Source organism: Lichenostomus cassidix, chromosome 12 (genome assembly GCF_008360975.1).
Source record: "Lichenostomus cassidix isolate B80296 chromosome 12, HeHo_3.0, whole genome shotgun sequence".
Classification (NCBI taxonomy): Eukaryota; Metazoa; Chordata; class Aves; order Passeriformes; family Meliphagidae; genus Lichenostomus; species Lichenostomus cassidix.
In genome coordinates, this window is record NC_139493.1 from 13,220,708 (window position 1) to 13,229,019 (window position 8,312).

General features: G+C 38.6%; 1 long non-coding RNA gene across 2 annotated transcripts; it reads right to left on the bottom strand.

Moving 5' to 3' along the window:
* Positions 1-4,935: 4,935 nt before the first annotated feature.
* On the bottom strand, positions 4,936-8,312 carry LOC146431737 (uncharacterized). 2 transcript variants are annotated; one of them, XR_014854639.1, is made up of 3 exons: positions 7,803-8,312; positions 7,303-7,400; positions 6,339-6,372 (listed from the first exon to the last, which is right to left on the bottom strand). It is a non-coding gene; the product is annotated as an uncharacterized LOC146431737 (long non-coding RNA). The 2 variants fall into 2 exon arrangements; XR_014854638.1 differs by having other exon boundaries at positions 4,936-7,400.

The following is an 8,312-nucleotide window of genomic DNA, read 5'->3' on the forward strand; positions in this document are numbered from 1 at the left end:
TTTCTAGCTCGACAGCAGCCTTTTTGTGGACCCTGAGTGAATCTTTCTGGGTTTATGCTTCAGCTTTCCTATCTGAAAAAATGGGAATTAAAAATATATTCTTTAGATGTATTTCCACATTTTTAGAAAATACCAGGCATGTGAAATATCATAATGTGTTCTTGGTGAAATAACAAAATTATACACTAATAAACACAGCCCTATTAAAACTCTTAAGTACAACTAACATTAGTTTTTGCATTTAAGTTGTCTTGGGGGACACCCAACTGAATATGGGCAGAAAAGTATCTGCAAAAAAAAAAAAAAAATGTTTCAAATAATTCCGGTGTAGTCAAATAAGAGAGTCAGAAAATATAAGTAAATGATGGGACTAATGGCAAGATTTTTTTCCTTTTTGATTCATTCACAGAGACAAGGAATGACAGCATCCATCATCTGTAAAAATCAAGCTGGGAGCATGCAGCTGCAGAGCTGTGCAGAAGCAGGCATGGTGTACCCACTAAGTGTTGTGCCCTGTAGACCACAACTCACTATAAATCCATCTATCCAGCAATTAGACGCTGCAGCCTGAACCCTCTGTTCAAAAGGGCACTGCTACAGATTGCACTGAAACTAATAATTATTCTCACCCAGGCCAATTCACAGCACACAGAGGAAAGAAGGTCTCAGAAACCAATCATTAAAGGCTTCCCAATGGTACACAACTGTACCACCAACTGCATCTGTCTGAATATTTCTAATAAATGTATTCCAAGGTTTCATGTGGAAAAGGAATAACCATGCTTCGATGAAAATTACTTTTTTCTTACAGGAATATTCATGAAAAACAAGAGAAATTGGTTTGGTATGAACATTGCTGAAACACATGGAGAAATGTTTTGATATGAACAAGCATATTTTCTTCCATGTTCTCTCTCTCCTCATCGATTAAGTTCACCAAAGGAAACAAAACTGCTTGCTGGCCTGCATGGCAAAAGCAGCAAGAAAGTAACCAAATCAATAGGGAAGTGATTTTGAGCTGAGCAAAGTGATTTATAAGCTGTATTTTACTATCCTTGCAAAAGTATATAATGAAAAACACATGAGGTGCACTTGTAAGAGAGAGAATTGAACATTTCTTAACACAAACTCTGTTGCAACTTCCACTGGACTGCAGGAGCACCTCTATGCATGAGTCACTTACCTGTATCAGAGAGGGGAAAAGCTGGCAGACCCTGAAGGGAAGTTAATACATAGTAGATTGTCTCTCTGTTAGAAAAAAGACTGATGAAAAGTGGTCAACAAGGGATGAGGAAAACACCTACATCAGAAATCTAGTGTTCTTCTTATGGGGATTCATGTTAGAATTCAGGTATAACATTCATCTTCTTGTAGAAGTTTTTTTAAACATGAAAATCCACACAAAAACTATGAATGAAGTCTTGCAGAACTGAAGGATTCCGTTGCTCCATATTAGTAGTTCAAAATGTTCCGAATCCACTCCAGGGTTCACTGGTTTACCAGATCTAAGACAGACTTTCTCAGAAGCAAAACCAAAAGTGCTACCCAGCTCTGCCCCTACACCTATGAGCTGCTTGGCAGGTAGGTAAATGAATTTTAAAAATTGAAATAACTACAAAGCCAGTTCAAAAACGTTTCACTTTAAGAAATAAACCTCTAGTTTTATCTTTTTTTTCATCTCAATGATTAAATGAGTTGTGGATTTCTTTGCACTGCTCTCACTTGTTTGTACATCACTGTCAGGATGTACAGTGCCACTGTTACAGCAGTTTACCTTTAACATTACTACAAGGCAATAAGGTTATAGGACAGCAGATTCTATTCTCCACTCTCACCTATGACCCACTTTGGCACATTCATTTCATTGCAGGAACAGCCTGGGAAACACTTTGAAATATTTAACACTTATATTTTTCCATTGTATATTTATAGCAAGTGGGAGTGAAAGCACAGAAACTGTCGAGTCTATGTTGTCAAGAACTGAATATAGATTCTTAGACTACCACACACATGGTCTATAACTGTATCATAACCCATGGATTTTGATCCACTTAGCTCTTTAATGAGCTCTAAGTATAGCTTAAAAAAACAAAAATTAATTAAAACAGCTTTAAAAGCATCCAGAATTCACATGAAGACATTGAGACATGGAAAGATTTACTTGCCTCAGATGTGTTTGTCAGATGCTTCTTAACCAGGCTGATGTCTTGCATGGGCTGTTTTGCCCAGAAAGTCTTGGGATTAGCACCGCCTGCAGAGGCCTTCCAGGACCCAGTTTCCCCTTTCATCACAGGGCTGGAGTGACTCCCAGGTGCAAAATGTTTCACTGACTGAAATGCATTAGAACAGTAACCCAGCTGACACCAGAGTCACACCTACCTGTAAGGGCTGTAAGAACAAATGTGTTCTTGAGTTTGGTAACTAGGATGAAATGATACCTCTTCTGATGCTCAGAATTACTGATTACCCAAAAGACAAACTGGAGTACAACAGGCAACCTGCCTGCCACACCCATGCACTTTGGTTTCATCACATCCTGGAAGTGGTAATACCAACCTTTTGGGATCCCAAACAAAAAGATAAAGTGGATGAATAACCTGGTGGTTCTGCACCTCCCTGTAGCCAGGATGCTTTAAGTCCTGATGGTGCTGATTCCAAGAAAAACAAAGTCCTCAGAGTGTCTCTGCCATGGAATTCTAGAGAATACTCTGAAGCAATGCAGGTGTGGCCATCAGGACTGCAGTTAAGTGTGGCTCAGCACTCACACCTGGGAGAAATGGGCTCCAGGGATTGCATGGGGGTTACTTTCAAAGCCATCAGTCATTGTCACTGTACCAGGAAGTAGGAATGACTGTCTGTAGCCAACGGTGAAACAGGTTTAGGAAGCACAAGCAAATTCAGAAGAGGGGTCTGGACCAGCATTCTGTACATTCTGTAACTAATGCATAGAGGATTTAAAGAAATATTTTTTTTTAAAAAAAAGAGGAAGAGAGCAGGATTTGGGAATTTCTCTTCCCACCATCCCCATCAACTTTGATACTCCACCGGGGCAGGAATTCCCTGGTGTCAGGTCAGCACAGAAGGAATAATTATCACCACGCATTTCTAAACCCTCGGGAGAGCGGCAGAAAGGTCAGCTGCCACTCAAAGGTTGAGCTCTAGAAGCGAGGGCTCGTTCACAGACTCCACTCCCATGATTTGCCGCGGATCTTCATTCCCAAAGCCTCTCCTCACCGTTCCCGGCGCTCCGGCCGAGCGGCGCTTCCCGCGTAGTGTGGCGCCCCCCGGTGGCGCTGGGCGCGCAGCGCAGGGAGGGCGCTCCGGGATCCGAGCTCAGCGTTCCCTCCTGACTGCGAAACTCATCTTCACAATCAAAACCCGCAATAAACGACTCTTTTTAATATTCCCCGCAGAGATTTCTTCTTTGAGATTTCTTTTTTTGCTGTGATTTGGAAGGGATTGAAGATTATATAAAACTACAGGAAAGTTAAACCCCATAATTTTCTTTTTTAATAATCAGAAAAGTCTCCACAAAATGTTTTAGTTTTATACTTTGAATAAAGATTTTATTTTGTATTCTGTTTCCTCCTACGAATTTATCTTCCTTTCCTTAAAATGTACTGTAAGTGCAGAAATGGGAAGCAATTTAACAGGAAACATATTCATGCTACTTACTGGGGTGACCCCGTGAGAAGGGCGCTTCACTATCTGCTCTTCTGTGTAAATCCAAAACAATAAATTTCCTCTTTTGGACAAACATTTTTCTTAACGTGAGTACTCCTCTAATGTACTTCTTGTGACTAATGAGATCCTCACAAAGCTTTGTCAATGTAGCAGGGGAAATAGTTTAAAAGACTTCGTTTCACATCATTCTAATACATTTTGGAATTGTTTTTAGGGGATAACCATTATATTTTTTAGAGGATAACCATGGTAGAGTCCAAATTCTTCTTCCATTATGCTATCTCCTGAAAATTTTCATCTGACTAGTGCAGCAGGTGAAAGACAAGGAAATTATTACAGCTCCACGATTCTGCAGGCAGGCCAACACCAACCTAATGTCCCACAACACATGTTTTTCATAAGAAATTACACATCAGCTGGATTAATGGATCAAAATGTTGTCTCTCTTCTGATGTCAGAGAGGCAGAAGTGTTTGGTGCAGAAGCCAGCTCTGTGTGCTTTATTCCAGCTGAGAGCTTTCCATCAACAGAACAATTCTCTGCTGATTAATTACAGGCAGCATCTGGCTCCTTTATATCACCTGAACAGCAAAAAGTGTCAGATCAGTATGGAGATATCTGTCCTTTCATGTAGCACTTAGTGAAACCCACACTACAGCATGTAGTAGTTAATTATTACATACTATCTGTGTAATTCTTGGAATAAATTAATGGTATGAATCACAGCATTAAGTGCCACTAGAAATGATTGATAGAGAGGAATAGCAAATTACTATAGAATAAAACAAACAAAAAGGGATGACAGAGTTTCTCATTTCGCTTCATATTTTCTGTTCATTTTGGACCTTTAAGGATCTTAATTTTATTTGACAGATTTACTTAAAATGAATAAGGTCGACGTGAGAACTCTTTTAATAAAATTCTTTTTCAAAACGAATTTGTTAAAAATGGATAGAGTTTTCATCAAAACTACTATTTTCTAAAGCCACTTGGAATATTTGAGTGTAAACCCTCAACTGACAATTTTAGAGAACCAACAAGAATATTTCTGAGATTTCTTTTTTTTCTTCTGAATAACAATAGCCCATTTAGAGATCACTGTAGAATTATATTAGGATTTCCTCTTCTTATTACCTGGTACTATGAAAAAATTATTATTATATTACTGCATCATACAGTAGTATAAGATCCTTCTCGAGCTCTCTGCAGTTGAATTCAGTTTTCATTGTTTAAGATCATTGAGGAAACAAAATTTGTTGTTGATAATACTATTTACTTTTTTAATTAATAATTTATGCATATATAGAACATATAAACCAGCACAAGTACACAAACAGTTCCTTGAGGACCTCATGAGTAAATTCATATAAATATGCATAATTTATTCCTCATCTCCCTTTAAAAAAATTTCAAATACTATTCTAACCATTTCTGAACTGCAGCAATGATCCTTTTTCAATGATCCTTTAAATGTATGTACTTTTGGATAAGCAGACATAAATCTTGTTACATATGGTTTTCTTTTTGACAATTTGATGGGAAAAGACATGAAGGTAACAGGAGTATTTAACTACAATTCCTTTAAATACAGGTCTTGTCTCTTTCAATAAGCACAGGCAATCACATATTCAGTAAATGTTTAAAATAGCCATTCACTACAAAATCATTTTAAGAGAAATATGCAAAAATCTTACACTGTATGACTCAAACTCAACAGATTGCACTAGCAGTGCAGCTTTACAGCTGGATCTCTAGACACCCATTACATTTTGTGAGCTGTTTGTACTGTAGCTTTTGATATTCTTAAAGGATTGACGGCATCCATTTCCTTTCAAATAGGGTCGTTTTCAATTTAGCAGCATTCAGCAACCTGCAAATCTGAGTCTGCAAGGCGCTCTTAAGAATATCACTTTCAGACGATGGACGTTTTCCAGGTGGTTTTGCAGAGAACCATGAAATGCAGCTGCTACGAAAGCTTTGATGAGACATAAGTAGAACAACATCAAAAGTGTGCTTCTTTTTGAGCAAATACATGAAAGCACAAAACTAGCTGACAGTATCACATCACGGAATTCATTTGAACTTGCAGACAGAAACCAAGAGGAGAGACAATTACTGTGGCCACTGCTTGGAGCGTGGGCTATACTGGATGAAAACACAGAAATGGATTTTTAACTCCATCATTATAGAATCAGCCACAAAGCAGGAATTAAATATTTTGAATAGAAGCAGATACACACAAAGGCACACATACATATTTCAGTGCAAGAGCAAGGTGTATAAGCCAGACTGACAGCCTCACATGGCCTCTGAGGAGGTCCAGCAGCTGGGAAGGACAGCACTGCCCATGAGCCCACGGCGAGCACACAACACTTACACTCACTTACCTCATTTGTTAACAACAAGCTCAGCCTAAAGCATTTCATCAAATATTGATAAAAAAGAACACTGGCTGCTATAGAAAAGGTCACTTCTCTAGGCAGAAATCATTGATTCTGGTGTTATTATATGTTTAAGTTCCTTATGCTTAAGGCATATATTTCTTTATATCTTTTAAAATCTTGTGCAGAAGATGAAAATTTCAGATAACAAAGCCACCTCTCTGAGTTTTCTGTGCCTCAGGAAAGGGACTTACACACCTGATCTACAGAGACTTTCTTTTGCTTGTTGTCCTGACACAAACATGATTCTGTAGCACAAAATAAAGATATCAAACTGTTAACACAAGCTATGATCAGGAAAAATATTTTTTTAAAATCTAAAATGTGATTTAACTGTATATTTAGTAATATTTTCTGGTCAAACTTATTAATTTCAGCTTCTTCCCCTCACAGTTCTTAGAGAGCAGCCACAAGAGCAAGAGGGCCCTTGGCCTAAGTTTGGCATGCACTGCCCTTCACTCTCATCTAAGGGGACTGGTTTTACTCCTACTATCCTGTCTGGAATTTCTAAATTATTTGGAGAGTTTGGGCTTTGTTTTTAATTTTGTCCTAATTTTTAAGAACCTCCATCACAGTGATACTTCAATGCACAAGACATATAGCTAGTAATTTATATGGTTTAATAAAGTCTTGCATCTGTGGCAACTTTTCCATCTGAGTAACTTTCCCAAGCTGGTCCTACTCACACTCATATATACAAGGAAATCAGTTGAGCTTGCATATCTGCTACTGTAATTGGCATTTACAAGGAACTTGTAAATTTTTGTGCATTTTACCCAAATTTTTTGCAAGTGTTCCATTTACAGTGCTAAGAAATTACAAAAGGCAGTGAAGAGGAAATCACCTTTACAAAAGAGCTGAATAGTAGCATGGAAGCACAGCAATGGGTCCCAGAATGCCATCCAGAAGGATGACTTTATTATTGTCATTCTGTATCTATCTATTGTCAGCACCAGAAGTGTTCAGCCTGGCTCCAGAAAACCTTATACAAAGCACTTGCTGATGAGTACAGAAGGGTTTTTTCCTTGTTGCTATAGGATATTTACTCTTGCAGGAATGCCTGAATTGGGAGCAGCGCTTAAAATACTCCAGCAGTATTTCTTTGACATCTGTCACACACATTTCAGCACAGCCCCTTCCAACAACGTATTCTCATGAATCATCTACTTCAAATCTACCTCATGTGCCAAAGACATGGTGATAATGGAAACCTGACAGTTTTTTGGATTTGCTGCTCCAATGAAACCAGGCAATATGCTGAGACAAGTCCAAGCACCTATAGGGAAGGAGGTGGAATGACACAGTTGAATCCCATCTGTGTTACAATTCCTTAGCTTTTCTACATAATAAAGCAAATTATTCACATTACTTTACATTCCATACCAGGGTGGTAACTCAGCCACCACTGACCACCTTAAAGACAGGGGAACATCAGTTTAAATCAGGTAGCCTAAGCTTGCTGGTAGACCCCTAGAGGGCACAGCCTCCAGGGAGAGAGCAACAAAGGGATTTAGGTTCAAGAAGATACAAACATATTTACCCTCAGTTTGCAGACTATCACCAACTCCCCTTTATCCACTAAGTGCTGAAGCACCCCTAAGACTTTTGAAAAAGACTTTGCTGCTAAAAAACTTTAATTTTTCTACTGAAAAATCCTTAAAGGATTTTAAGAACTTACTTATAAGATCTCTGCATTGAGCCAGCCAGCCAATTCAGTGCTCCAGCTCCAACAGATACCAAGAGTGAATGTAAAGGGAAAAAAAAAATTAAAAATAACTTGGAATGATAACACTAAAGCATATTCTCACAACCTCCACCAGCTTGCAGCTCAGACTTCTTGACCCAGAGTTGACATATTTGTGCTTCCCTATCCTTCAAGAGTTTTACTTTCACAAATTTGCATAGCCACTTTCTGAATTCGCATTGAATCTACAACACAGTAGAAGGGTTCACAGCCTAATTCCATGGTGAGAACCACATACAGCTTTGCAGCTCTTCTGTGCCAAAAACCTGAAACTGATTGGAGTTCCTTCTGCACTGCATGTTATAATGGAACTATTACAGCATGTACCACCCACAAATTATCGATCAGTAATTTGGAGATGATCCCTGCAATGAAAACCTGTTGTACAGAATCTGCCAGGACTTGGTTCAGTGATGCCACAGCCGACCTGCACATTTAGCACAT